The following is a 9,397-nucleotide window of genomic DNA, read 5'->3' as shown; positions in this document are numbered from 1 at the left end:
TAATTTGGTTAAATATGAGAAGAGAATGAAAGTAAAGCACTGAAATATTAGAGTATATGTATGTGGTTTTTCTTATTGCAGGGAGGAATAAACTTTGCATTTTGAGAAGAAACAAAATCTTTGGTCACATCTTGTGAAATATCTTTTATTTAGTATTGGATGACAAAGGGGTTTATCATAAATTTAAGAGGGTCTATATAATTCTAACAGCTAACCATGTAATACTTTGGGCACAAATTCTTTTGTCATAATTATTACTGTGAGAATCTGAAAGCAAATGTACCACCATCACTGGCAATTACCAATGCCAAATTATTAAGTGCATTCATGATTTTAAGCTATTGGAGTTCCACTTAATGCACTGGAGTAGCAATTTACTAAATAGACTCAAGTGGCCAGAAAGGTCTAATGCACCCCACAAAGATATGCGCTCAGTCACTTTATTTCCATTTGGATCATCTTTATATTTAAGAAGAGCAGAATTAGGGGAGTTAAAAATGATTGCTGAGAAACAAAAAAGACAAAAATATAACATAAGCAATTTGGGAATTGCATTTTCTTGAAAAATCAGAGATTTTAAAAGGCATATTTTTAGAATATTAAATTCATTAAGTCTGATGTGACAAATTATAGTCAACGAAGTCAGGCTTTTTAGAAAAATAAAGATTCCAAGGTAGAACTATATTGATAAACAGTGGAATGTGAAGCTCCTCAAAAGAAACAGAAAAAGAAAAAGAAGCCACTCATGAATAGAGAGCTAAACATTCGAGGTCATTCAATTAACAAGCAAAAAATACATTTGACCTTATAAACCTAATGTTAACTTATGTAAGGATACACAGAATGCAAGAGTATATAGTATATGCATTGAATATTTAAAAGCATTTGGATTAACTTGGTTTATTTTAATATCGTATTTCAACTCAGGCTTCAAAGAGAACACCTTCCCCTGAGTTTGCCTTTCTAACTGAAAATAAGTTTATCCTAAGAATTATTGATACAGATTCTTGCAACTAGCTATTTTATGCAAATCTATTTTGAAATGTGGTTATAATTTATGAATATCAATGAATATATTTAATAAAGTCTCTTGCATGAATATTCCTCAGTTATAGTTTTATAAGTTCATCATATATTAAGTGTGATCCAAAATTCTTTTGAAGTAGATTTTATAAATACTTCATTTCATAGTCTAGGAAATTTCCTTATGTTTTTGCTAAATAAAGTTGATCACAGGAAATGAAGACCCATACAGGATATTTCTGGTAATGAAGACTATTATTAAGGACACACATGGGTATGAGAGACACTGAATATCACATCCATGTAAGAGGAATTTTATGTGGCTGGGGACTAGAATTCTTTCTGGATCCAAGGCTTTGGTAAGCATCTGGGCAGCAGGCCTTCAAAGATGTGCATGACAGTGGCTCGACTGTTCTCTGTGTGTCTATCTTTATCTGCACAGCGGTGACTGTGACGTTTCCTCCAGACCACTAAACATGATAGGGACACCCTTTAATTATGTTTAACTACTGTACTATATCCTAGTAGAATCTATCTTCTACTCTGAACCATCTCAAATTATATTTGATAATGTTATCAAACCAAGTTCTTTAGAAAGGACTACAGAATGTACTAAACAATAGAAAACTGGAAATGTAAACTCCCCAATTGACCCTTGAACAACATAAGGGTTAGGGGTGCCAACCCCCTGTGCAGTCAAAAATCCATGTATAACTTTTGACTCCTCCAAAATGTAACTAAAAATTGTAATAAATATAACTACTGTTGACCACCTTACCAATAACATAAATAATTAACACATATTTTGTATGTTATATTTATTATGTACTATATTCTTACACTAAGGTAAGCTGGAGAAAAGAAAATGTTATTAAGAAAATCACAAGGAAGAGAAAATGCATTTACAGTACTGCAGTGTATCAATACCATAAGTTTACATTGTCTGTTTATTATTATTATTATTTTTTGCGGTACACGGGCCTCTCACTGCTGTGGCCTCTCCCATTGCGGAGCACAGGCTCCGGACGCACAGGCTCAGCGGCCATGGCTCACGGGCCCAGCCGCTCCGCGGCGTGTGGAATCTTCCTGGACCGGGTCACGAACCCGTGTCCCTTGCATGGGCAGGCGGACTCTCAACCACTGCGCCACCAGGGAAGCCCCAGTTCTCCAATTTTGAGAGAGGCCTACTGTATGGTATTGTAATTCTTCAATGTTTTCTAACAGTGTTATAAAGCAGTAAGAAAACCGACGCATTAATTTTATGTTAAATATCCTCACCTTATGCTTATGTAATGATAGGCTATGCACTTATACAAGTCTTGCATACGATGTTCTACCCAATGAATGCTTAGGTAATAATGATAATGATGACACAAAAACGTCTCATACCATGCAGTTCTTACCATAGTTACTAGATTTTTCACACCAAGACACACACAACAGATAAGTTGATTAACTGTACAACATGATGATTATTTACTATGCATTAAGTGGAAGTGGATCAGGAAGTCGGCTGAGGAGGAGGAGGAAGTGGGGGGATAGCCGTGATGTTTTAAGGGTGGCAGAGGCAGAAGAGGTGGAAGGCAAGAAGGCAGGCATAGTTGGTGTAACTTTATAGAAATACACTGTAATTTCTGTCTGATGTTTTGCTTTTTCATTTTTGTAAAACCATTTCTATAGAGTACAAACCCTCCCACCTTTTGCTTTAGTTTCCGTGCCCATATCATAGAAGTGTCCGCGTTGCAAAAGAAGTCACAAGCATTCCTGAATAATGGGAACTATTCTGCTAGACTGTTGAATGTCAATTCGGTTTTTGGCACTACTTCATCTATGTCTTCTTACTCATCGTCTGGCCCTGGTTTGGAAGTGTTCATCTCCATCAAGCCATCTTCTGTTCATTCCTCTGATGTGATGTCTATTAGCTCTTGAATTTCTCCAAGATCTATATCCTCAAACCCTTCATCCCCCCACCTTTTTTTTTTTTTTTTTTGCCAATATTCACAATCTCTTTCATGATTTCCTGGATTAAATTTGTTGTAAATCCTATCAAGTCATGCACAACATCTGAACACAGTTTTCTCCAGCAGGAATTTGTTGTTTTGGGCTTGATGGCTTCATGAAGCTTTCTATAACAATGGTTTCTTCAAGGGTGCCAGATTTTCATAATATTCTTTCTAATGGGGTTCTCTTCGATAGAGTTGACAACCCTTTCAATAAAGTACTGCATGTAATGGGCCTTACAGGTCCTTCATGACCCCCTGATCTAGAGGCTGAATTAGAGACATTGTGTTTGGGTGCAGGTAGACCCTCCAAAGCTTTTGGCATTGAACTTATGGGGTTCTGGGTGGCCAGGGGCATCATCAATATCAAAAGAACTTGAAAAGGCAGTCCCTTACTGTCAAGGTACTTCCAGACTTCAGGGACAAAGCATTGATGGAACTAATCCAGACAAAGCATTTCTGTTGTCTAAAAGACTGGCAGCGGGTGTCTATCTTTTTCTTTCAAGTCTCAAGGGTTAATAGCTTTATATTACATAAGGACAGTCCTGATCACAAACCCAACCGCATTTGCACAAAAGAGTAGAGTTAGCTATTCCATCCTGCCTTAAATCCTGGTGCTTGCTTCTCTTCCCTTGTGGCATTTTCTTCCAGAACTTTCATCTGCATTAAAAACCTGTTCAGGCAGATATCCTTTCTCCTCAATGATTTTCTTAATGGCCTCTGGGAACTCACCTGCTGCCTCTTAGTCAGCAGCAGCTGCTTCTCCTGTTATCTTGACATTTTTTAAGCCAAACCTCTTTCTAAAATTATCAAACCATCATTTGCTGGCATTAAATTCTCTAGCTTTAGGTCCTTCACCTTCCTTTTGCTTTAATTTGTTACATAACAACTTTGCTTTTTCTCAAATCATATGATGCAGACCTCAATCTACAGTACATATCAAGCAATTCAACTTCTTGTAATGCCACGACTTGGCTTCTTGCAAGCACTTCCAGCATCACTAGTGGCACTTTGTATGGGTCCTCTGGTGTTATTCATGTGTGTTTGTGTGCACTAAACACAATGAAAAATACACAAGAACCATGAGAGATCATTTTTACTGCAATATGCAATTTAGACCAACTGCTCAGACAGAGATGATTATGATCACATGATGTTTTAAGCAGATACAGGTATCACTTGAGCTCACTTCAATAGCAACAGGAGGTGGCTGAAAATTATTACAGTAGTACAGTATGTATTACAGTTAATTTTATGCAGTTATGATTTAATACAGCATCTCTATATTTGCTTACGTTTCTCACAGCTGTGAATGGTGCCATGTACGGTCTATAAGTGTGTGCATAAGTTTTGATAAATTTTAACTTTTTATAATAGATTTGTGTGTATTTTATGGTAGGAAATGATAAAATAGACTAGGATCTACATATATTTTATGCATTCATGACATCCTTAGGCTTTTCTTAATTTTTTGATATTCCTAGGCTACACTGTTTGTGAGTTTTTTCAAACTGTCACAAATCTCCAAAAATTTTTCTAGTATATTTATTGAAAAAAATCTGCTTATAAGTGGACCCACAGAGTTCAGACCCATGTTCAAGGGTCAATTGGATATGCCTTTCTTTTAAAAGCTATTAACATTGCAACACCTTGCTTGGAAAGAAATATTATCATTACTAGGCATTTGTAAAGTCATTTTCTTTTGTCTGTTTTCTTCTCAATCCTCTGAAATAGCAGACAAGAAGAATGGAATTTCACAGATGCCTAGTTAGAACCTAAGTTTTGTTTTGTTTTGTTGTTTGTTATCTTTTCCCCAGTGACTGAAGAATGAGACAACTTTCTTGAAAACTGATGTCCCTTTAATATCTCCCAAGCTAGAACTATCTAATCTTAAATTATCTGATACATTTCAACATTTCAGATTTCCAGTGAGAAAACAGGACACGTAAGAATATTTTAACAATCTAGCATTTGCAACTTTAAAATATCACAACAAAGTATGCAACAGTCCGTACCACTTATCACTTTACAACAATATGCAAATGTAAATTATCTCACTACTAATAGTAATTTTATTATTAATAATAAATATCTAATTAATTATTAGTTATCTGGAAAATGGAAAAAAAGAAACTCTTCCAAAAGACTCAAACTAGCAAAAAAAAGTTAAACTAAGCAAACAAAAGTCATATGTATTTTAAAATACCACTTTAGATTAATTTTGGAAGTTCACCTGTTCCATATGTATGAATAAAATAGTCAACACACATTTGAGGAATTGAGTCAGCTCTGTTTTAGGAAACACTGGATTTTTTCTTTTTTTGTTGCCTCCAAAAATTGATAGGACTTCAATCTGTAAAGGCAAGCAAATTATTCAAACTTTTTCTGATTTATGACACTATAATATAATAAAAACTTCTTTCCTAGTAATTATCATATATAATAAACAACTTTAACCACATTTTTTTATCCATGCCTGAGGTACAATAAAAAATGCATGTTTGATCTTTGTCCCTGGCACAAAACCTCTGTAATCTCTTGAAAGACAACAGTGTTTTTGGTGTGCTAATAAGATGACTCTTGGCTGGGGAACTCCTAGACAGTTTCAGGATGGACCCTGTTTATCAGAAAGATCAAGCCTTGATTAAAAGCTTGGAAGTTCAGTCTCATCCCCAACCACCAGGGGTGGGGGAAAAGGCTAGAGATTGAGGCAATCACCAGTGTTCATCGATTTAATCAATCATGCCTACATAATGCAATCCCCATAAAAAAGTCCCTAACCAAAGGGGTTCAGAGCACTACAGAGGTAGTGAACGCTTCCATACACCGGAAGGGTAGTGCACCCCAACTCCATGGAGACAGAAGCTCCTGTGTTTGGGACTCTTCCAGATATCACTCTATGTACCTCTTCATTTGTACCCTTTATAATAAACCAGTGATAGTAAGTAAAGTGTTTCCCTGAGTTCTGAAGCCATCCTAGCCAATTATCAAATCTAAAAGGGTTGGGGACTGTGAGTGGGAACTTGCAGCCAAATTAGACAAAAGAGTATATGCCTTGGAACTCAATTCTATGGATAGTCTTTTGGGACTGAATCCTTAAACTTGTAGAGTCTGGACAATAACTTCTTGTAGTTGGTGCCAGAATTGAACTGAATTGTAGGACACCCAGTTTGGTGACTAGGAGTTGGAGAGTTGGCTGTAGGTGTGGAAGAAGTCCACATATTTGGTTCAGAAGTGTTATGATAAAAAACAGATCATAACACCACAGAATATGGTGTAAAAATTAATAATTTTATTATAATTGTATTATTGTCAATCATATATAATTACATTAAATATAGTTGTATTAATATTAATGCAAATCATAATTTTTATTCAATGTGTTTATTGAAGATTTACTATGTTCCAGCCTTAATGTAAGTACTGTGTAAAAAATGGAAAACATTCTGTGGGAATATATTTATCAAATGAGAAAAAACCAAATATATATATACATATATATTGTCTTTTGGGAAGTCTGAGAATTTTCAGAATTTTACCTCTTTCTTCTCACATTTTACTCTAAGCAGCACGGTATCACCCAGGCTGCATGCATCACTTAGGCTGGAAATATCCTTAGCTAGATCATTAGGTATATTTTCCATCTGCATATTGTTCTTTCCCATTAAATTACAAGTATCCACTTTCCTCTGATTTTCGATAGAATTTTTCTCTTTCCTTTAAGCCTTCACCCATGGCCTCCTCAAATGGTACGTCTACAAACAGCTTCTTCTAGGCTTTTCCAGCTTTTCCACTCTCAAATTTTCCTAGTTTCTTCCCACTGCCCAGTTTTAAAGCCACTCCTACCTTATAGGATTATTTTATGCTAGCTCCTCGCTTTCAGGTACCAAAATATGTATTAGTCATACCATATTACTACTAAAATCAAGTAGCTTAAAACAATAAATATTATATTATAGTTTCTGTGGGACAGGAATTCAGACGATGCTTATTGTTTTGAATCAGGATGTTGCATGTGATTATAGTCATTTGCTGGCTAGGGCTGCTGTCACCTGAAAGCCTGGCTGGGTTAAAGAATTTGCTTCAAGGATGACTCACTCCTCTGACTGATGACAGGAGGCCTCAGTTTCTTGATTCTTGTTGGCAGAAGGCTTTAGTTTCTCTCCACAGCAGTTCTCTTGCAGCAGTTAACTTCCCTGAGAGAGTGACTGAACAGGAAGCTACAGGACCTTTATGAACTGATCTCCAGAGACATTCCATTGTTGCCATTTAATTCTATCCATTAGAAGCAAGTCCATCCCACGTTCAAGTGGATGGAGATTAGGCTACATCTCTTATAGGAGGAATAGCAAAGAATTTATGGGCATATTTTAAAATCACTCCTCCTTTGGGAATTTCAATTACTTCAATTACATACATATTTGGCGCTTGAAATTGTCCCTTAGCTAAATGATAATTTGTTCATTTGTTTTCCTATCATTTTTTTTCTGTATGTTTTATTTTGGATAGCTTCTATCGCTATACCTTTAAATTCATTACTTTTTTTTCTGTAATATTTAATCTTCTATTGATCCTATCAAGTGTAATTTCATCTCAGACATTGTAGTTTCATTTCTAGAAATTAAATTGTCTTTTTGATTCCTCTATATTTCTACTTAATATGTTCAATCGTCCTCTCTATTCTTGAATATATGGGATACAGTGAGAGACATTAAGCTAGTGTCTTTTTCTATTCAATTGACCATCATTTTATTCATTTGCCATTTCAGAATCAGTACATTTGATCAATATTTTTCTTAATTATGTGTAGTATTTTCTTGCTTCTTTTCATGCGTAGTAATGTCTTATTGAACTCCAGGTATTGTGAATTTTCCTCTGTTCTTTGCCTGGATTTAGTTAAGACACTTGGAAACATTTTGAAACTTGCAGATTAAGTTTTAACCTGTATTGTATGGGACCAGAGCAATGGAATTACGGGGACAATTTGCACAACTCCTGAGACAAGATACTTCTGAGCACTTTACTCAACACCCTGGGCTGATGATGGCTGGTGGGAATAGGCACTTAGACTCACCCTGTGGGAGTACTAGGGATTGTTCCTCTAATTCTTTCAAGAGTTCCTTCCCTTGCCTCAAGTTCCCTCACATGTAAATGCTAATTATTACTTAGCTGAATTCTGGAGGGATACTGTCTGCAAATGACCAGAGCTCATCCCATGAATAGCTCTCTTCTTTCTATTATTCTGCCCTAAGCACTTTACTTTCTTTTCCTTCCTGAACACAGAGCTCTATCTCGACAACTCATTTAGTCTGTTGATGTTTCCCTTGGCCTCATCAGTTGCTCTTTGGCCTGAAATATTTCTACAGGTAGTAAGCTAGGGTTACCCTAGTGTTCAGCTTATTTGACTCCCATCTCCCAAGAATCACTGTCCTTGGTTGCCTGATGTCCAATGTCTTGAGAAACATTATTTCCTATATTCTGCCAATGTTTCACTCGTTTGAAGAAAAAGGGTAAATTCTGTCATCGTTGGCCAGAAGTAGATATCCTCAGAAGACTATTTCATAGAATGTATCTTGAATTTCAAGATTTTATTTTGTAAATGTTTTAGCAATTATATATGGGTCAGTCTTAATAGCCAAATAAATCCTATTGCTAATAAAAATGGTTAACATGGGCTTCCCTGGTGATGCAGTGGTTAAGAATCTGCCTGCCAATGCAGGAGACATGGGTTCAAGCCCTGATCCAGGAAGATCCCACATGCCGCAGAGCAACTAAGCCCGTGTGCCGCGACTACTGAGCCTGCGTGCCACAACTACTGAAGCCCGTGAGCCTAGAGCCCGTGCTCTGCAACAAGAGAAGCCACCACAATAAGCATGCACACTGCAGCAAAGAGTAGCCCCCACTCTCCGCAACTAGGGAAGACCTGCGCACACCAACGAAGACTCAACACAGCCAAAAATAAATAAAATAAATAAATTATTTAAAAAATGGTTAACATATGTTTGCCTATTAACATAATTTGTTGTCACATAATAAGATATATATTTCTTTACTTCTCATATAGATATATGTATATAATTTTATTTGGAAGTTTTAGTAAAGTATACCAAACAAAGCTTTTATTTTTAGTGAAAACATTCAATCAAGCAGTAATTTGCTAACATACATTCTAAAAGAAAAATATAATTTTTTTCATATTTTATAGACACATCAACTATAAGGCCCAGCCCCACTTAAAAAAAAAGGAAAGAAAGAAAAACATGCATCTGGCCCTATATTTATAAGATCAAGCCTCTAGTTTCTCTTTTATTAATTCCAAGTAGCAAATTTGATTTTATCTTTGTGTAGGACAAGCTCAAAATGTCTTTCAGTCA

Source organism: Aethalodelphis obliquidens, unplaced genomic scaffold (genome assembly GCF_003676395.1).
Source record: "Aethalodelphis obliquidens isolate GAN/ISIS:26980383/991018 unplaced genomic scaffold, ASM367639v1 scaffold10, whole genome shotgun sequence".
Lineage (NCBI taxonomy): Eukaryota > Metazoa > Chordata > Mammalia > Artiodactyla > Delphinidae > Aethalodelphis > Aethalodelphis obliquidens.
Note: the sequence above shows the minus strand (reverse complement) of the source record.